The sequence below is a fragment of the Polyodon spathula genome, chromosome 5 (genome assembly GCF_017654505.1).
Source record: "Polyodon spathula isolate WHYD16114869_AA chromosome 5, ASM1765450v1, whole genome shotgun sequence".
In the NCBI taxonomy this organism is placed as follows: domain Eukaryota; kingdom Metazoa; phylum Chordata; class Actinopteri; order Acipenseriformes; family Polyodontidae; genus Polyodon; species Polyodon spathula.
Genome location: NC_054538.1, coordinates 18,274,522 through 18,296,598, shown reverse-complemented (window position 1 = coordinate 18,296,598; position 22,077 = coordinate 18,274,522). Strand labels below are relative to the sequence as shown.

The 22,077-nt window shown below is 38.8% G+C and overlaps 1 pseudogene; it reads left to right on the top strand.

Annotated features, from left to right (window-relative positions):
* The window catches only part of LOC121315470, a 175,481-nt pseudogene that overhangs the window by 89,708 nt on the left and 63,696 nt on the right, over window positions 1–22,077 (top strand).

Sequence of the window (22,077 nt, the reverse complement as noted above, 5' to 3'; positions counted from 1 at the left end):
TCTGCTCAGCAGGGACTGGAAAGCTTGTTAGGATTGAAGGAAAAATGGATGGAGCAAAGTACAGGAAAATACCAGAGGAAAGCCTGTTTTAGTCTGCTAAAGACTTAAAACTGGGGCGATAATTCACTTTTCAGAAGGACGATGATCCAAAGCACAAGGCCAAAGCTACACTGGAGTGGCTTAAGAATAAGAAAGTGAATGTCCTTGAGTGGCCCAGTCAAAGTCCTGGCTTGGATTCTATTGAGAATCTGTGAAGAGACTTCAAGTTTTGAAGAAAATATTAAGTTTTAAAAAATGTGTATGCATAATTTTGTAATTTCACAAAATGGGACACTATAGGCAGGGTCAGTACTTTTGCAAGACACAGTGTGTGTGTGTGTGTGTGTGTGTGTGTGCGCGCACAGTGGCTTGTAAAAGTATTCAGACCCTTGACCAATTACTGAATTACAAATGGTACATTGAAATTTCTTTCTGTTTGATATTTTATTTTTAAACTTAGAATCAATTATTGTAAGGTGACATTGGTTTTATGGTGGGAAATATTTTTAAGAAAAATAAAAAACTAAAATATCTTGCTTGCATAAGTATTCAACCCCTGTGCTGTGGAAGCTCCCAGTTTGCACCAATGAAAGAAATTGCCCTAACGAGGACACAATTACCTTACCATTGGAACCATTAAAGTTGCTGTCATATTTTCTGGATAAAAACCCCACTGTTGAAGGATCATTGGTAAGGCTGTGAATCTGAAGTAAAATGAAGACCAAAGAGCATTCTACAGAAGTTAGAGATAAAGTAATACAAATGCATAGATTAGGGAAAGGGTACAAAATAATATCCAAGTGTTTGGATATCCCAGTGAGCACAGTTGGATCAGTAATCAGGAAGTGGAAGCTGCATCACCCCACCCAGGCACTGCCACAAGAAGGAGACTTGTGGAAGCCACAGAGAGGCCAACAATCACTTTGAAGGAGCTACAGAGTTCAATGGTTGGGAGTGGAGTAATGGTGCACCAGTCAACCATATCAAGAGCTCTGCATAACACTGGCCTGTATGGGAGGGTGGCAAGGAAGAAGCTGTTACTCAAAAAGTACCATCTGAAAGCACGTCTGGAGTTTGCCAGAAAGCATGAGAGTGACCCAGCTGCGATGTGGGAAAAGGTTTTGTGGTCAGATGAGACCAAGATAGAGCTTTTTGGCCAAAACTCAAAGCGCTATGTGTGGCGCAAACCTAACACTGCCCATGCCTCAAGACACACCATCCCTACAGTGAAGTATGGTGGTGGCAGCATGATGCTGTGGGGATGCTTCTCATCAGTAGGGACTGGGCATCTTTTACAATTGAAGGAAGAATGGATAGAGCAAAGTACAGGAAAATACTGCAAGAGAATCTGCTTCAGTCTGCTAAAAAACTGAAGCTTGGGAGGAAATTTACCTTTCTGCAGGACAATGATCCAAAGCACAAGTCCAAAGCAACATTGGAGTGGCTCAAGAACAAAAAGGTGAATGTCCTACAGTGGCCCAGTCAAAGTCCTGATCTCAATCCCACTGAGAATCTGTGGCACTATTTGAAAATTGCGGTCCACAAGCGTCGTCCAACCAACCTGAACAACCTGGAGCAAATCTGCCAAGAAGAATGGGCCAAAATCACTCTGACACAGTGAAAAGCTGGTACATACTTAGCCCAAAAGACTTAATAATAATGAGTGGGGGTTGAATACTTATGCAAGCAAGATATTTCAGTTTTTTATTTTTCTTAAAAATATTTCCCAACATAAAACCAACGTCACCTTCCAATAATTAATTTTGAGTTTAAGTGTTTTTTAAAAAAAAATATCGAACAGAATGAAATTTCAGTGTACCATTTGTAATTCAGTAATATGAGAGAATTGGTCAGGGGTCTGAATACTTTTGCAAGGCACTGTATATAAAATGCACCTCGGATATAACTCTCCTACAGCATGTCCCCCAATTCCCTATACTAGTGATTCTTTGATTCGATAGCTTTGATTACATGGTGCTTTATGCATGGTTAATTGAATAGCTTGGTTTGCTTTCAAATACATTTTCTTTGATTTCAACTTTGTTTTAAATCACAAATATACATGGTTTTCAAGATGTGTCAATAAAAAAATTAAATTTCCAATGTTTTCCCATTTTTTCACAAATGTTTTATAACTTCATAAATTCTTCTTTTAAACACTATCTATGCATGTTTTGAATAGCAAGCATTTGTAAATAAATTTTTAACTAGAAATAGTAGCGCTTGTGAACAAAAACAAAGCATACCTGGTAGTATAAGTTGGTTACATAAACCATTTAATATGTGTGCTAATATAGTGCTTTAAACCAAACGTTCTACCTTACAATTTATGAAACCCAGAAGATTAACAGCACTGCTTCATTGTACTTTTTTAGCAGGTTAGTGGCCTAAGATTTTTTGTTACTGTATTACATTCTAGCATTACATGATTTCCATTACATGAGAGTAGATGTTGTACTTCATGCTGATTTGAACTCGGCTCTCGCCAAGATAAGCACCAACCAAGACTTAACTTTGCAGTAAACTAATGTGATCCATCTGCCTCTCCATCCATTTGCATTGTTTTCCATCTGATGATGTAGATATCCTTCTGTCTGGTGTTGACTGCTGAAGTGTAATGCTGGCTCCAGGGATCAGCTCATTTTGCCTCCCCAGCGCTTCAGCACACAACGGCTGTGATACTGGCCCCGGGGATCAACCCAGTGCGGTCTCCCCAGCACATCAGCATGACAACCATCTGGATTGTAGATGGTTACATAGGGGATGTACATAGGGTACATCTCTGGGGTCTTCAAGTGGGCACCTTCCATGCTTGTTGTTTCGTTGACTAGCCCACGACACCTCAAGAGGGCTCGACAGTAATTCTGGCATCCCTGCATCACCCCCCCCATCACCACTCAGCTCAGCCCAGCTTACTTTCATTTACATCAGCGTTGCTTTCTTTCTATTGTGCTTGAGATCCCCATCCAGAATCGTTCCGTCTAAACCACAGCCAGTTGCTGTTCCTTTCTGCCTCTTCCTATAAGTTTTTCACTGTATGACGCTACTCTTGGCCACTAAACATGACGTCTCTATGAAACTGGGTCGTAGAATGTGCCACAAATCTTCGACAACCCATGTCCACTGGGTAAACTCTGACTCTCCGTCCTCGCTGTTCCGCTTCAGCAGCTAGTTGAGCATACCAAAGTTTCTTCCTCTCATATGCCTCATCCACAGCCCTGTTATCTTCCCATGGTACTGTTAACCAGGTGAGCAAGGCGTGCTGATCAAGACCACAAGACAATGTCTGGTCGAAGGTTAGTGGTGGCAATCTCAGGTGGAAAAATGAGCCGTTGACCAACATCTGCCAGCAGCTTCCAGTCTGTAGCAGCTTCCAGTTGTCGAGGCTTGGTTTTAACACCTTTTCTTTGTAGTTGTTCTCCTGGATGGAGGAATAATGTCTTTTGTGTGTAATGCTTTGATGGAACCGGTGGCAACTTATTGGTCAGGTTACACTTGTCTTCCAATGCTAAGGCCAAACATCGCAACACCTGGTCATGGCGCCAAGTAAACCGTCCTTAGCTAAGACACACCTTGCATCCTGTTAAAATGTGCCTTAATGTTGCAGGTGGTGAACACAAAGGACATGAGGGATCCTCACCCATCCAGAGGTTTAGGTTCTTTGGTGATGGGAGAATATCATATGCTGATCTGACGAGGAAACTGGTCCTGTTCTGTTCCACTGTCCATAGGTCTTGCCAGCCGATCTTGTATTGTTCCACACTCTCTCATCTCATCCATTCTCCCTGCTTGGCCTGGGAAATGGCCTTTATACACCTGATCCTCTCCTGCTTTTGCACCTCATTGACTACCAGCTTCCTCTGTTGAGCTGGGGTTGCCTTGTGCCATGTACTGAGACCAAAACCTCCTTTTCCATGCTGAACTTGCCCCATAATTCTACGATTCGAAGGGCAGCCTTAGCATCTTCCACAGCTTTCTTTGCCGTCCATTTTCTTCCAGTTTTCAACACAGGTGCTGCCTCCCTTACGCATTTGTTACGTGAATCTACTAATGTCATTTCCGGTCGGACTTTGGCGCACTTTAACTCCTCGGTTAGAGCAGAGATTGGTAGCTGCAGTATTCCTTTACCATAAAGTCCCACTCTGCTGAGGTAGCATGGAACTCCCAACCATTTCCTGACATATGAACTGATTAAAGCTTCCAGCTTCTCAACTGTTGTCAAGGAAACCTTGTACACAGTCAGTGGCCAAAGCAGTCTTGGCAATAGACCAAACTGAAAGCACCAGAGTTTCAGTTTGCCTGGTAAAGTGCTGCTGTCTGTGCTCTTCAACTCTTCCATTGCTTGTTATCTAACTTCTCGGACACTGTTGGTATTGCCTCACCATTGATGTAGAACCTTTTATCTACTACTTTTATCTACTACTTACATTTAATTATAGAGAAGCTCCTTGATTTAGTGGGCTTGAATTGCATTTGTGCCCATTCAATGTTATTGGTTAATTTGCCCAATAACCGATTAGTGCAGGCTACTTTTGTAGTCATTGTTGTCATGTCATCCATGTGTGCTCGAATTGGTGGTAGTCGCATACCAGAAGCCAAGCGCTCTCCTCCCACTACCCATTTTGATGCCCTAATAATTATTTCCATTGAAATGGTACATCCTGCCATTATTCCAACTTCTAGTTATTGCCATGTAGTGCTGAATTCTGAAGTTGAAAATTAAAAAATTAAATGCCTTGAATGTATTTTTTTCTCCTCATTATATCTGAATTGTGTTGCAACCAAGTATACTGTTTTTATGCCTAGCTTGGGAGACATAGTGTTGGGGCCTTTCCATATGTCCTGCGGCACGTTCATGTGCGTGTCACATTTACATATTTAGTCATATCTTAAGAACTGGTCATTGAATTAGAATGAAACTTGGTATGGGCATTCCTTAGCAAGAAGCTATTCAGGTTTTTATAATATAGGTCTGTTTCAATTAATGAAGACTTTATTTTCAGAAAGTTAAATGTAATCAAACTTGTTATGTATATAAATGGTTATTCAATTTATTGTGAATGCGCAGTAGCTCTTGGATATCTCTCTTTTTTATTTTTACATCAGTGTCTGATTAGCAGAGTTATTAAAAGCTATTACAAGCATTTTGTAATCTCAAACAAGGTTAAGACCTTACATGAAGCCCCTCAATTCAGTTACTAATGTAGCCAGAGTGTTTGTGCTGGAGTGGCTGACAGTTATAATACCAGCTGACCCCATCTGTTTTGTTTTGTTTTGTTTTTTTTCTACACCGGTAAGAGTAAGGAAGAGATGAGAATGGAACCAGCACTTTTTATTAGTCAAAAGAGATCCAGGCCTCATACAGACTATTTTAAATGTCTTATTTGTCAGTATGGGACTGAAAAGAGTTTGCTACAGAGGTTTACCATATTAGGATATCTATTCCCTTCTCTATGCAATTCAAAACCGATAAGATAATGTGACTTTCCCACTTTTCAATGATGTAAATATACAGGAGGAATACAGTTACACAAACCGGAAGACTGTAGAGCAGAAGAGATGGAAATATTCTGAATTTTTCACCATATCCACTAATGGGCCTGAAAGATCTGTTACGAACACGCTCTTTGACTCCATCTCCTATCCATCTAAAAGAAAACGTCTTTGTTTGTGACAAATCGGGTAACTTTTGGAGACTCATGCATCGACATGGTCGCAAACAATTTTAAGTATCATCATTCCTGCCTAAACACCTACCTCAACACCAGAATGAAATCCACACTTTGGTCCATGCTGCTATTTTTTTGTTATTTTTGGAAAGTATTTGAGAAGTGGCTCCTAACAGAGAACAAGGGACTAGAGTGTTTGTCAGAACTTTCTCTTCATGTTCAAAACATTGTAGAGACTTTGAAAGAAAAAAAAAAAACATGGAAAATGCACAGCAGAACTGTGCTCAAGTGCAAAAGACATATTGGCAGAAATCAAGAAATTGTTGGCAGAATTCGAGACATCCAGTGCACATCACCAGCCTGCTGTCTCTGGATGATGTATAGTAATATTGTCACAAGCTTGGCTTGTACATGGCTTCCTGTACTTCTACTTTTTATTGCATCTAGCAAACCCTGAGACACCGAAGAGATCAAGTCGTTCTGAATCTCTGTACCCGAGAATACTGTGACTATTGACAAGTAATTGCTTAACATGCTGTCGTAGAAAGTATCAGAGAAAGTAATTCCACATAATTACCTCTATGAGGAATAGAGGTCATCATGCCCTCTGAAAGTCAGTTCTTGCTGCTCATTTTGATGTATTGTATCCCTGCGCTTCTGCTTATCCATTTGAACATCAATCCGGGTTTGTCCAAAACTTTTGTGTAACAGTGGCTCGCAACTGACTCTGTTAGATATCCTAGGTTGCTGTAGCCAGTGCTGTTCCATATCTCGTTTTCTGTACTGAACAAAAGAGTGTTTCAGTAATAAATTTTATTTTAATTGACAGCTACTGGTAAGCCAAGATACCTTTTTCATAATTTTACATTTTGGAAGTGGCAAGTATATCCCTTCCCCTCCTGTGTTGGTTTGGGTATTTGTGGTATATACTCTACCTCCCTTTTTTAACAATCTACATTTTTTTTCCTGAGAAATTTCTTCTTAAATTGATTTGTAACCAAATTGCCTATCGTGGGGTTTCCATGCAAGGGTTTTTTTTTTTTTTGTTTGTTTTTTTAACTCGAGACATTTACACAAGAAATGTCTCGTGTAAAATGTTGTTTGAGGGTTCCGTTTGCTCAGTTTATTTTACTTGAGTAAATAGGGCTTTTCACCTGACGTCATGCAAATGAATGGGAAAGGAGGGGGTTGATGTGTAAATTAGCTATGCGTAAAGAACTCATGCTGTTTTTGAAGCTTACTAGTGACATTATGTGGTTTCCATGTGCAGAGAACTGGTACACGAGTGAATCTAAGCTGCTATAATAAAGCAAAATACCTTGTGCCTGGTTGGTTAATACTTTGTCTTACTGCTCTTGCCCAGATTGTTTATCCAGTGTCATTAGTGGGATGTCATGTCGTTAGTAGTGAATATTGTTTCAGCTAGTTTATCTTACGACTCAAAAATTAACTCGAGCTGTAAAATTAAACTTGCACCCAACAGTCACACAAAAATAACACTTTGCATTTGTACTAGTAAAAATACTTCTGTAGAAAAAAATATGTAACGTGACATTTTTTATAGCCACTTGCAGTATATGACCAACCCTGAGTGAACACTTACGTAATTACCGGTATTAGTTTTTTAACACGTACATTATTAGTATCTTTCAGAAAGCAGGAAAGCATTGCTAATATAGCTTCCTGATTTGTAGACGACTGAGGTTTGTACCGCCCGTGAGGCCCGCAATACAAATCATATTGGACAATATTAAAGTACAAATACTGTACCTACATTAACAGAACAACGTGGATACAATTCAAAGTTATGAAGTTTATTTTATAGACCAAAAGTAAAATTAAATAACTGTTAAAAAACATTATGCTTTTATAAGTTAACAGGCAATGACCTAACAGGATATTGAATTTATTCAATGTCTATAAAATGATAATTTAATCTGTCATGGAGATTATTTTGTTATAATGTTAATCCTGGTTTCACCCATGCTAAACATTAAATAATAAAATTAAAATTAAATAATTCTACACATAATAGGTAGGTAATTCTATTACTTTTATCAAAATTCGGACTACGAAAAACAAGTAAAAAGTAGGAGCTATAACGTTACCATGATTTTAAAAATGCAGTGAAAAGGCAGGGTCCGAGCATACATATTTATGAACAACATGTTGTTAGTAACACGTTGCATGAATCTTTTAAATGTGGGGGTAACGTGGTGGAATTACCTCGGTTGTGGTTGTAACCTTATACTTTATAAGGTCGTACAATGCAGGCTTCAGTAATGTGCATATTACTTTTTTATTTTTATTTTTTAATCGCTGTCTTTAGCTAGTTAAAGTAACTTTGTTGCTGTACTTTGAGTGTGTGTGGGGGGGTGGGGGTGGTGTATTATAGTAGTTTTTTTTACACTGTACGTTTAGCAACCTGTTTGCTAGTTCATGTTTTTTGATGTTTCAGAGTGTATTACATATGTATGTTACTGTGTCATTCATTTGGTACACATGCCTATTCCTTTATTTATATTGCTTATTTAAAAGTTCACTTTTATGCAAATTTAAGTGATGGGATTATGTGCACATACTGCTTGTTTGACAGCATAATGTTTAATCAGTTATTCATTTATACAGTAAACAAAACAATGTAAATGTTGCATCTCCATAAGAACTGTAGTTGTATAATAACTCCAGATGCGTTTTTTTTTTTTTTTAATATGCAGTTAAATCCAACGAGTTTGGATCAAGTTTTCTCTTACAGTTTTCTCTTAATAGAATATAATTTGATTGTCTTCATTTTCATAGGTTGTCAAGTTGCTAAACAACAAAAGGTCACATGTTGTGGGAATCCTGATGTCTAGCCTTCACTTGGATATGAAGGCTATTCAACATGGTAAGTAGAACCTGCTGCTTAGCTTCAAATTTATTTATTTTTTATTTATTTATTTTCAATGCATGCAGTACCTTAACATTAAATTGCTGTGGTAGGATATGTTGAAACGGTAAAACCATTATGATGTCAAACAAAGGTTCTTCCTTCAGTCTGCCTGGAAACATGGAAACTCATTTTCAGAGACTTCTCTTATTGGATTTTTTTTTTTTTAATTAATTTGTATTTAAACTATTGGCATAATTGTAAAATCTCCAGGTCCGAATATCTTTGGTGGCTGAGGGATCATGAAATAGTAAAGGTGATTTAAATGCGGTAGAGCTATTCAGCAAAGCTAACATTTAATAAATCAAGTAAGTTCCTTTGGGAAATGCAAGTCAAAAAGGAAGTTAGAAAGGCCAAGAGAGAAATAGAAATGAACATTGCTAAGGGAGCTAAAACCAATTCCAAAATGTTTTTCCAATATTACAACAGCAAGAGAACATTCAAAGAGGAGATTAAATGTTTAAGAGATACAAATGGCAAAATCGTAGAGGAAGAAAAAAAAATAGCAAATATGTTAAATGATTACTTTTCACAAGTTTTTACAAAGGAAGATACGGACAACATGCCCCACATGTCATCCAGTTCCTATCCAGTTTTAAATAACTTTAGCATAACTGAGGCAGAAGTGTTAAAGGGACTAGGAGCTCTTAAAATAAACAAATCCCCTGGGCCGGATGAGATCCTCCCAGTAGTACTCAAAGAAATGAAAGAAGTAATTTACAAACCGCTAACCAAGATCATGCAGCAGTCTCTTGACACAGGGGTGGTACCGACAGACTGGAAAATTGCAAACGTAATACCGATCCACAAAAAGGGAAACAAAACTGAACCAGGTAACTACAGACCAGTAAGCCTGACTTCTATTATATGCAAACTTATGGAAACTATAATAAGAGCCAAAATGGAAAATTACCTATATGGTAACAGGGTACTGGGAGACAGTCAACATGGTTTTAGGAAAGGGAGATCGTGCCTAACTAACTTGCTTGATTTTTTTGAGGATGCAACATCGATAATGGATAATTGCAAAGCATATGACATGGTTTATTTAGATTTCCAGAAAGCTTTTGACAAAGTCCCGCACAAAAGATTAATTCTCAAACTGAACGCAGTTGGGATTCAAGGAAACACATGTACATGGATTAGGGAGTGGTTAACATGTAGAAAACAGAAAGTACTGATTAGAGGAAAAACCTCAGAATGGAGTGTGGTAACCAGCGGTGTACCACAGGGATCAGTATTAGGTCCTCTGCTATTCCTAATCTACATTAATGATTTAGATTCTGGTATAGTAAGCAAACTTGTTAAATTTGCAGACGACACAAAAGTAGGAGGAGTGGCAAACACTGTTGCAGCAGCAAAGGTCATTCAAAATGATCTAGACAAGATTCAGAACTGGGCAGACACATGGCAAATGACATTTAATAGAGAAAAGTGTAAGGTACTGCACGCAGGAAATAAAAATGTACATTATAAATATCATATGGGAGATATTGAAATTGGAGAAGGAATCTATGAAAAAGACCTAGGAGTTTTTGTTGACTCAGAAATGTCTTCATCTAGGCAATGTGGGGAAGCTATAAAAAAGGCTAACAAGATACTCGGATACATTGTGAAAAGTGTTGAATTTAAATCAAGGGAAGTAATGTTAAAACTGTACAATGCACTTGTAAGACCTCATCTTGAATATTGTGTGCAGTTCTGGTCACCTCGCTATAAAAAAGATATTGCTGCTCTAGAAAGAGTGCAAAGAAGAGCGACCAGAATTATTCCGGGCTTAAAAGGCATGTCATATGCAGACAGGCTAAAAGAATTGAATCTGTTCAGTCTTGAACAAAGAAGACTACGTGGCGACCTAATTCAAGCATTCAAAATTCTAAAAGGTATTGACAGTGTCGACGCAAGGGACTTTTTCAGCCTGAAAAAAGAAACAAGGACCAGGGGTCACAAATGGAGTTTAGAAAAAGGGGCATTCAGAACAGAAAATAGGAGACACTTTTTTACACAGAGAATTGTGAGGGTCTGGAATCAACTCCCCAGTAATGTTGTTGAAGCTGACACCCTGGGATCCTTCAAGAAGCTGCTTGATGAGATTTTGGGATCAATAAGCTACTAACAACCAAACGAGCAAGATGGGCCGAATGGCCTCCTCTCGTTTGTAAACTTTCTTATGTTCTTATGTTCTTATGGGCATTTTGACTGACAAAGTTTTTTTTTTTTGTTTGTTTGTTTTAAGAAACCTTTTTTTCAGGTTTTTCTTTCATTTACACTAGGAAACCTTGGCTCTTCCAGTTCATTCCATTGCAAGACTTTTCAACTCGGTGTAATAAACAAGAAACTGACTGGAAAGTCAGTCATGCTTTATTTTAAGGGCCTTTTTTAGTTTATTAACTGATTGGTTATTGGTCATCCATAGGGCTCTGTGCCTGGTTGCATAAAACATACATTTTAACATACAAAGGTACATTTTCCCTTACCTGAGGGAATCACTTAAGAACATTGCTTAAAACACCTTAACTGGTTCACTAAGGGAAGGGAAACCCCTTAATTGCTTTTCTCATCAGCCTTTTCTACAGCCAATAGACTGTAATCTTGTTGTGCACCGAGAAGCTCGAGCGCGTCTTGATTACAATGGAAGTGCTGTCACCTCATATTTTTACCTTAATATTTTACCTTAGAAGAAGAAAAAAAATGGTTCGGAAACAAAGAAACCCAAATGGAACCAAGAAGAGAAATTTACTTTTTACTGGAGGAATATTCTACAGAAAACAAGTGTTGACCAGTAGGGTTAATCCTCAGGTAACAGCACATACAATACAAAAGCCTTGGGGTGAAATACAGAGGCTGTAAACTCTAGCAACCTTGCCATACACAAAATGACTGCTTAAATTAAAGTATATATGAAAACAGCAATATCGAAGATGAAAGAATTCAGTGAATACAGAAGGGAAGCTGGACAAATTTTGATTTAAAATTAGATTTTGGTAAATTTTGATTTAAAATAAAATCGTGAAAGTGCATTTGCCGACAAAGGTGAAGGGGGATAAAATAGTTGGAAATAACACCAGAAATCGGTCTCTAATCATGTCTGTATATATTACAGGACAAAACATTAATACATGGTTTCTGCTAAATAGATTGTTGTTGTTGTTTAATCCCTTCGCTGCTAGGGGTTTTTCCACGCCCAGTGCTAGAAGTTTTTCTTGAATTTGGGACTGAATTGTTTAAAAGTCAAATTTCTCACAGGTCTCTAAAGGAAACATAGGAAACCTAAATATTGTTTTCAATGATATAATTTACTTGGGCATATCTACTCAACTGATTGAAATATTGAAGATTAAAATATGTGTGTGTGTGTGGGGGGGGGGTTACAATTGCTGTGCCACTTAAAGCCCTAAAAAAGTATTTTCCTAACATGGTAATTACACAAAGTGCACGTGTCTTACATTGCTAATATGTTAACTATCTATGGAGAAAAGAAATAGGAGTTAGTATGTTTCTGTCATAGCTGCTTCAACATTTTTAATAATAATAATAATAATAATAATAAATTATTTAAATGTTTAAAAAAACATTTAAAACAGAACTCATTGCGTCAATATGTAAACTATATATATTTCTAAATGTAGACAAAAACTAAATTCAAAATATAATTTCGAAAGACTAAATTCCCCCTACACATGTCCTAAAATTTTGCAAGCGATTACTCACTCGCAGCCTTTAGGGCACCGACATATTTTATATTATTATTATTACTGCGGATGGTGCAGCACAGCCTGGGACTGTATACATCAATCAATAACGACTGATCAGTTCTGAAAATAACGTGAAAATAAAATAAAATTTGACAAATATCTCCTGTGGGCCTGTTAAATGTTGTAGCCGTCGGGATTTACTCAAATCAAACCACGATCCCAAATAGAAAGCTCTTCAATTTGTTTATTTGACTTACTGGATTCCACACTGACCAACACAGAGAAATCCTATAGGCCAGTTTAGGCATCAGTCATTCGCTGTTTGATTGACGTGATCAATCTACCATTCACACATTTTGAGAGACTAAACCCTCCCACACATCCTAAAATGTCAGAAGCGATTGGTCAAACACGCATGCCTGAGCATCGAGTTACTACCACATATGCCACGATATAACAGAGACAGCATACAGTAATCAATAGCGATCGATCAATTCTGAAAATAACTATTGAAAGTAAGATTAAGTTTGCTAAAAATAGGTCCTTAGATCCATCAAAAGTTGCGCCAATCAAAGTGCTATAAAAAATATAATACAAACCTTTTTGTTCAAAATTTTTAGTAACAAGAAATTCACAAACTCATTGAAATTTAAATTTTAATTGCTAAAACAGTTCAAAAGACTGTCTTGGTGGTTCTAGTGTTAAACAAAACACACCAAAAGAAAAGGGCACATTGGTCAAAGTAAATGTAACACAAACTATTATAATACTTGTTATCAAAACGAGGACCTTGTTCGATGGCTGGTAGCATTCGCTCTCGCTCTTACTCTCTAACTTTCTCCTCCTGCTCTGAACCTGGAGTGGGTCCTTTATACTGTGGCTGGAGCCTTAATTACCTATTAAACAGTAACCTTAATAAGGCTCCAGTCACATTCCCACAAGCTACATAGTATGGGGGATTCAACCCCATCCATGCCAACCACATTTTACGAGACCAGCTTTTCTCCCATCTCAAACAACAAGGATGGTTGGTTTTGTTCGCCCGTACACAAACACAATATTCTATATAATAATAATAATAATAATAATAATAATAATAATAATAATACACAAATATTATGTACATAAATAAAATACACACAAGGGGTGGGCAACCTGGCACAGGCCCTTTAAAACAAAGCGTGACCACAAAGTCCTACAATAATGGAATGGACTAGAAGACGAGTTGCCTGCCCCTGATGTGCATCATAAACATGGATTACTACTGTGTTTATTTCTGGCTCTCCTTAGGAAACTATAACCACCCTGCACTTAACATGTACCCATCATGGTTAAAGAAATTGAAAGGTCTGCATCTGAGGCAACCCAATGTATCTGGTTTGCAGTGTTTGTTTATTTTGGCTTGTCAATCTTCAAAGCGTTCTAAAAACACATAGTTATTGTATTTAATATTTGTTAGCTGGGACAACTATTTTTAATCTCTTAATTGGAAGCCAACCAGTGTGTGTTTTGGGTCACCGGCAAGCTTTTAAAAGTATTTTATTTATTTATTTGTTTTAGAGCGAAGGGAGATTGAAAAAAGAAAATTGTTTAATATGATGCCAGCACTCTTTCTTGGAATACATATGTGAGGTTGTCTTCAGCTTACAATCACGAACAGCAACTTTCCAACAGAGCAGTCCGAAGAGAAATGAGATCTGCTTGTGAGTTTGCAACTTTGGATTGAGTGCTTTTTCTCATAACTATAACTGGATTGTATGTTTTGTCAATAGACTAAATGCCCCCATTTTTCTGTGCAGCTGCCAAGAGCATTGTACAGAATATGATAAAGCATCTCTGTTAGGGAGCTTAGTTATAATTGTAATTCTGCATCCACTACGTCAGCTGCTATTATCTAGTAAAGCCTTCATGCCAAATTCATATTTTCAATGTTCTGGAAAATTTCAGGGAAAGTCTAACCACACTTTCCACTGTGACATAAGATTGTTGTCATATTGTGGCTGTGGAAATGTTTGGCTCCCAGACCTAACCTGGCTTTATAATAAACTGGTAGACAACATTATTCTGTAGTTCTCTAGGCCAAGATAGATCTTTGGTTTTAAACAACAAAAATTATCCCTTTTTTCTGGCGATAACTTTATAAATCAGCTGTCGTCACACTGCCAATCCTCGTATCTCCAATACCATTTGAAGGTAGTGGCTTTATACTTGCAGGGCTGTACTGTATAAGCTAAATATGTTGGTGACCATGACATTGACTTCTCATCAGATTTGGCTATCATATTGAGGTAATGTTAGTTCTCAATATCCACTGTGGTCATTATCAGCAAACTTATACAGGATGTCCTATAAGTCTGGAAATAGCATGTCGTGCCGGATGTTTTCTGTTAAATTGGACACCATACCCTCGTTATCCATCTGCATCACACATCAAAACAATCTGAATGTGTTCCTCTTTACGGTATTTGAAGAAGTTCTAACCAAAGGTTTGGCATAAACCCTTGCATGTGATTTTATATTACTTTGTTTTATAATTGCTACAAATTATAAACCCAAAATGCAAACACTGTACTGTAAACCTACAATTCTGTTTAAAAAAAAAAATCAATAAAAAAAAAATACAAACTTTTAGAATCCTTGCCGCAAAAGGCTTCTCATTCTAAAATATTACTAAAGAATTCCCCTGTTTACTGTAATTGTATTGGTATATATATTTATGATATATTTTTATATATATATATAGATATATATATATATATATAATATATTATCTATTATTAGGATAATATATTTTATTTTAACACGAATCCCATGAAAGAGGAAAGGATTAGTTGTCTGTATAATTGGATGATTTTTTTATTTTTTTACAATTTATTAATTTTTCCAATTTTTCTCCCTATTTTGGAATGTCCAGTTATTTATTCAATCTGGCCCACCACTGCAACCCCTGAAATAACTTGGGAGAGACGAAGACAAGCATTAGCATCACCCTGCAAGTCCACTGTGCAGCCATATTCAGAACTTACACCATCGGAGGATCACACAGTTCTGAATTGCGTATAGGCTGGTCTGCAGGTGCCCAGCTAGCCACAGGGGTCGCTGGTGTGTGGTGAGCCAAGGACTCCCAAGCTAACCTAACCCCTACCCCGCCCAGGCAGCGCTTGGCTAATTGTGCACCGCCCCCTGGGAACTCCCATCCATGGTCGGCAGTGGCATAGCTTGGATTTCAACCGGTGATCTCCGGGCGGAGTGCCTTTACCAGATGCGCCACTCAGGAGAGCCCAATTGGATGATTTGTTGTCCCTTTCTGAGCACTAGCATTCTCTGCATATGTAGAACCAAGCTGTGCGCTTTTAAACAAGTGTTTGATAGTTCATAGATTTTACCATGGATTGAAAACAGATTAAGATTAGTTGCCCTGTCCTGTTAAACAATTAGTTTTTAAACCTATATAAATCGTGCTGGGTTGTTTTGTGAGGCAGCAGACTGTGTTGCAATTTCTCTGTGTAAAGTTTTTAAACATTTGTCATGAAACGCTCATCGCTGACTCACCATTTTGTATGTTTTACGACATATTTCAATGGTTACTAGACTTCTAAAACAGAAACACTTCAATAGTGGTCATATAGCAAGGCGCCACCACTGGCGCCAAGAGATACTTGGTATTTTGTATGCTGGCAGATGGAGTTCAGTTAAGTCATAGAGGGAAATCTGAAAACAATGATATGGTCCTTTCCCTCAGTCAAATATTTAACTCGGTTTGAGTTAATAATGAGAAACAAATGAACAAAGGGGTCCGTCTCACATCTGTGTCTGTGGTAACAACACAGCACAAGTTCATTGAAGATGTGTTTGGTTATCATAGAAAGCTAACAACATTTAGGAGCAGAGGAGATTCCCTTTTCAAGTACGAAATGTAACAATTACTGAATGGGTATTTAACTCCTAACATCCCGGATCGTGGATACTGTATACCAAAGCTGCCTTCACAGATTTCAAAAGTACTGCAGTCATAGATCTCATCTCCATTTTTCCTTTCAAGTGACCTGATCGGAGAGCCTTGTTCAGATAAGTACATTGTTGCTTATATCTGTATATATTTAGTATTTGGTGGTGTGTTTTTTTTTTTTTGTTTTGTTTTGTTTTTAACACATTTTGTATGTGATAATTAAGGTCCTGTCACCATTCACCATTTAGACCTTGCAAAACAAATGCAGTGTGTAACACATACTGATCTTGGGCATAAGTCGATTCATCCGTGACCATTGACAAGCAACCAGACGGTTTTACCAATTTCATAATCTCTTGCTTGTGATTCATGTCTCAGCTGGTCTGATGAAGGAATCACTCTACCATGTGCTACACTCAGTCTGAAGAATTTAAGTAACTTTTGGTTGTCCAATTTTTCAAGACCGATTTTTGCACAAACAAACACCTCTGTCAATTCAAAATTCTATGTGTTTCGCACTTCATGCTTTTCAGTGGACTTTTGGAACATGGAAGTCGCTATTTTTTCTTTCTGCTGTGGATTACCACCTTTCTCTTTCGGTCAATAGTTGACTGTAAATGCCTGTCAATAGATGACACATTTTTAGGCTTTTTAGAGACATTCATTTTCTTCTTTACGATGTAGTATTTTAATTTCCTGCCTCGATTGCTTATAGTCTCATGACAATCATTGCACAGCACAATGTGCATGGCGAATAGTACACGCAGGCACACAACAGAGGTGTACAGTTTCTGTGAAATAAAATAATTACAAAATGTTTTTTTTTTCTTAAGAATATTAAAAAAAAAAAAAAAAAGCGGGATTGGGCTAATTTCTCAGTTTACGTGCAGTCTGTGAAATTACGATTTACAAAGGGCCTTAGTGATAATTAACACTAGAACTGCCACAGTTATACTCTAAAACTCTAAAACTGTCCCCGGCAGGCATTATGACTGTTGCAATTTAAACAACGTCAGTATTAAAATGAAAGACAAACTATCTGATAGAACTCAAAAATTTTATTCAAGTACATCACATTGAACATCTGCACTGCTGAAATGCCGTATTTAAATGAACTAAACATAAAATAATTATTTTCTAACTTCCCACATGTAAAGCACTACTTCAAAAAATGAAAAACTATAATAAAATAAACATTTCAAAAGAAACTAGTGTGTAATCATATATATGTACATAAAAAACTGTAAAAACGAGTCATTTTTAATTTAAAACAAAAGTAAAGTTTTCTCTTGAGTGTGTGTCACTTGATGCAGCAAAGAATCCAGGTTGAGCTGCAGCAGCCTGCTGCTTTGCACTTTTCTGCTCAAAATGTTTCTGCTGAAGCACTGTGGCTAGCTTCAAGATGAAATCTTTCCTACTGATATTTTCCACAGTGCATTCCTTGTACAAAATGAAGAAATTCATGGCTGTAGGTCCAGTAGAAACGACAGGCTTGTATATTTATTTTAAAAGTGAAAAATGTTGAAATGACTGCCATGGTGGTTCTAGTGTTAAACAAATCGCTTTATTAGTTTTTCAATTTATGCGCATTTGTGTGCACTACAGCCTATGGCTAGTTATGTCCCATTGTGGTTTTTTGCCTCACGTGAAGCCAGGGCTTGAGTCACTCCTTCACAGGTACCCAGCAACATAAGTCGTCTGACTTTGTGCTCTCCCCCCAGGCTGATAACTATGCTGGAGCTTATTGTTGTTCTTGTTTCTGGTAATTAGCACCATACAAGATGTTTTACATTTATGTAATTGTTAAATTACGTTTTTTTTTGTTGAACATTTCTCATTGTGTTATTTCTGTATTTTTTAGATACCACGCGCAGGCCTGCCTGTAATGTGGTGCTCAGCACACATGCAGTAAGAGCAGCTGCTGGGCTCAGCAGCATTGCGCAGGACCTAGATACTTGTTTCGGCTTGTTGTTGCTTGCAATTAAAACCCCAGTGATTCGATGTCGTTTTGATGACCGCTATTTTAGCATTACCACTGCGAAGACTGTTAGTTCATTCTAACATGCAAGCTTTCCTCAGTCTTGTGTTGGTAGTGACTGGGTGGTTTTGCCAGTGGCTTTTGCAGGTCGGCATCCCTGGACTATGTCACCCGCGGTGACTGTGACTCGGTGGATCCATACTGAACCATTACCAAGGTCACTTACATGATACCAAAATAGGACCGAGGTTACCCACCGGTGCTCAACTGACCAGTAGCTGCAACCTGGAGGACCCTTACAGAACCTGTACCTAGGTCATTAATCCATCTCCAATCCAGACCTGGTACTGAAGGCTACTGCACCGATAAAGACCTGTTGCCGAAGCCACCAAAGCGGTGCTAAACTGATATCGATTCGGTGCTTACCAGTTTCCGATTCAGTGTTTAGTACACCCAACCGGTGCTGAGGTAACCAAACTGGTATCGAACCGGTACTGCTCCGGTCTTAACCCGCCCAGTCGATATATAAGCAAATTGAGGCAACAGCTGTACAACTCTATACTGTACCTTGCATTGAATGCTCCTTGCATCGTGCCTGGGTTCTATCCCTGTTGAAACATGCAAGGTCAGTCTGCCTATGAAGGACAAGCACAGAAGATGCTCTTCCTGTCCGGGGCCAGAGCATGCCAATGACGCACTGGTTAATCGCAGCTTCTGCCCCTTTCTCCAAGCGCATGCTTGAGAAGAGGTTACCCTGCAGCTATAAGTAATGCTCTGTGCACCTTCCTCCTGCTCAGCACTCTCCCTCCCCCTCTCTTAGAGGTGTCTGCGTCCTCACCCCATGGCTCAGTCAGGAAACCGTCATCACAGTCTTCCTCATCCTCCTCAAGCTCTGCCTCTCCTTTCCCGCTTTTCCCTGCAGAAGAGGAAGAGGCTCCATTCCAGGTGATCGGCAGACTCAGAGCTGATGGAGAAAATCTGAGCAGCTGCTTCCCACCAGAGAAAACTGTTCTTGCTGGATTGCTGCCGGAACATTCTGCACCACTCACCCCACCCGCTGGGCTGCGAGCACAGATTAGCCACAGGGGAACATTCTGTCCATCAAAGCCTCCTGAGGTGGGTGAACAGGAGCTGGCCTTGCCATCCTGAGGACATGGAGTCGGACAGCATGTCCCCAGATGTAAAGCTCTCCCTGTCAGCAGAGCTCATACCACTGAGGGCCACTGGAACCTTACAAGTGGAAAAAAGGCATTCAATTTCTGATGATCAACCTACTGCCTCTCCTGTATCCCCCCAGTTCATCCAGATTTTCTATATGAAATCCACTTCCTTCGACCATCGGCAACAGCTGCTGTTTACCATACGATAGATGCCCTTTATAGGGTTCATGATGTGGAAAAGCTGGGCATTGCCCATTTTCTGCTGGTTGAGGCTTCCATTGCTGCCTTGGTCCAGACGCCTAATTTGGCACTGCTATCCAAGGACGCCGCCTGCCCTAACAAGCAGTGCCGGGTTTCTGAGGTGATCCTCAAAAGAGCTTATTGACTCAGGGTGTTCTCTGCATGTCTAGGGAACTATACCAGCATCTTGTTAGCCTACCAGTTGCATTTGCGCAGTCCCTTTTTTTTAAACCATAGGCCCTCACCACCACAAATGGATGAGCTGCGCTTGCAGGCAGCTTTAGCTTTGGCTTTTCTTTCCCAGGCACCTGGCAGGGACAAAGCACCGCTTTTGGATGCCCCCGTTACTCCAGAGCATTGTTTGGTCCTGTGGTGAGATGCTGCAGCGCTTTCACTCTTCGCAGGAATTTATTAAAGAGCTGGTTCACCTGCTTCCCAGTTGATCTCCTCCGGCACGTAAACCAATGAAATCTGACACCCTAGGGTCCAACAACCCCAAAAACTGGCACAGCTGGTTGTGTCCGCTTCCAGAGGCGATGCTGTGTGATGCTCATCAGACGAGGGAAGAAGGTGAAGATTACCTGTAATATGGTTTCTTCGTAGGATGATGAACTCCACACACCTATATCCCACCCTCTTTTCCCCTCTTTTCTTTACTGTTACTTTCAAAATTTGATTGGTTATGACGTCGGCTTTGGTGCTGAAAAGGATAAGAGAAGGGTAAGAGATCACTTTTGTTTCCATCTGACCAATCAACATGGAGACCAGGATTTCACTCTGTGTGTTCATCATCCTATGAAGAAACCATATTACAGGTCATTTTCATCTTATTTTCAATGGATAATGCCCAGCCTAACCTGGCTTGCTGTTAACTTACAGATGTTAGTTGGGTAGCAAACCAAGCATTTGAGCAACGTCAATGTTCTGGTTGTTGCAAGAGCATCTTAAACTACACAAAACTTCCCCAAAACATGTTTCAAAAGTTGCCATTAGTCTCCCAAGTTATTTTACATAATTGAGGTGAATGTTGATGGGTTTAACTCACTGATGTGGGTAGTCAGTCAGAAAAGCACAAACATATCTCCGCACGCTCCCTTGAAAAACCAATGTTTTGTTTTTTTTAATCTCAAATGCTTGGTAATCCAAATATGCTAGTTGTGATGTATATATTTTCATACAAAATGAGTTGTACATGGATCAGACCCGTATACAAACATTATACCATCATTTTAATGGTTCATTGGAATTACATTTGAATATGTAATTGGCAATTCCTACACCATTTCAACAAGCCAGCAATGACACCTGTCAATCTATCTGATCATTCAAATTGCTCTTGTAATTTCAGCTGATTAAAGCCAAATCAGTTTAACAGTTTGATGCTATACATTTAAAGCTGGTTTACCTTAGTCAATTTTTTTTTTTTAGCTAGCTACATTCCACTCTTGTATATAGTTCTGGAACCACATATTGCTGCTTATTCTTTTCTCTACAAATGATCTTTTGTTATACTGATTTTACAGAAGAGATATAGTGCTATGGCTGTTATTTTCAAATCTTTAAAACTACATAAACATCAGGTTTGTGTAGTTATTAAACCAGTTTGACCATTACATTAAGGCAGTTTGTTGACAAGCATTATGTTGACTTAGACTTTCAGGCTGCTGGGAATTTACTCTGAGTAAATGTTCATTATCTTTTGACATGTTACACATTATTGTCTGGCACATGACTACACACAATCAGGGATGATTAGTGTTCAGAGGGCTGCATTAATTTTCCATTACCAGCTGTGGAGAAGAAAAAAAACTTTTCCATGGAATTGTGATTTTGGGTTAGAATATGTAGCTGTTTTAGAGTAAATTCAAATGAGCCTTAGCTTGTTTGTTTTTTTATGTTCATTAGTTCTGTCCCTACCAGCGAGGATCAGCTTTGATCTTACAGTTTGTCAAAAATCTCATCTCTATGGGTTATAGTTTGAAGATGTAATTAATAACTTCACTATTGCAGCAGGTAGTTGCAGGACAATGCTTGTTTGGCATAACGGTAGATTTGCTATGCTCTAAAGATGAGGGAACACATATACACTTTGTGGCTTGGAACTTGGTTTCTGGAGCGCCTTTCACTCTGGCACTCCTACCTGGGTTCGGGCTACATGGGTCCCAGTCCTGCGTAGTGTAAAAACACGTACCTGCTCTAATCAAGATTTGGGCTGACGGTTCAAACCAGAGAAGTTTGGATGGAAGTGCCTGTAACAAGCCTTCTTCCGTGGCATTGATCTGTTCATTGTGCACTTGCATCTGTCATCCAGGTCAACCCTGCTTTATCAAAAGCGGTATGATATCGCATACTGGGTTCTGACCCAGATAGAGCAATATGTCCGAATCTGCAAGAGGCGATATGTAGAATATTTAGTTG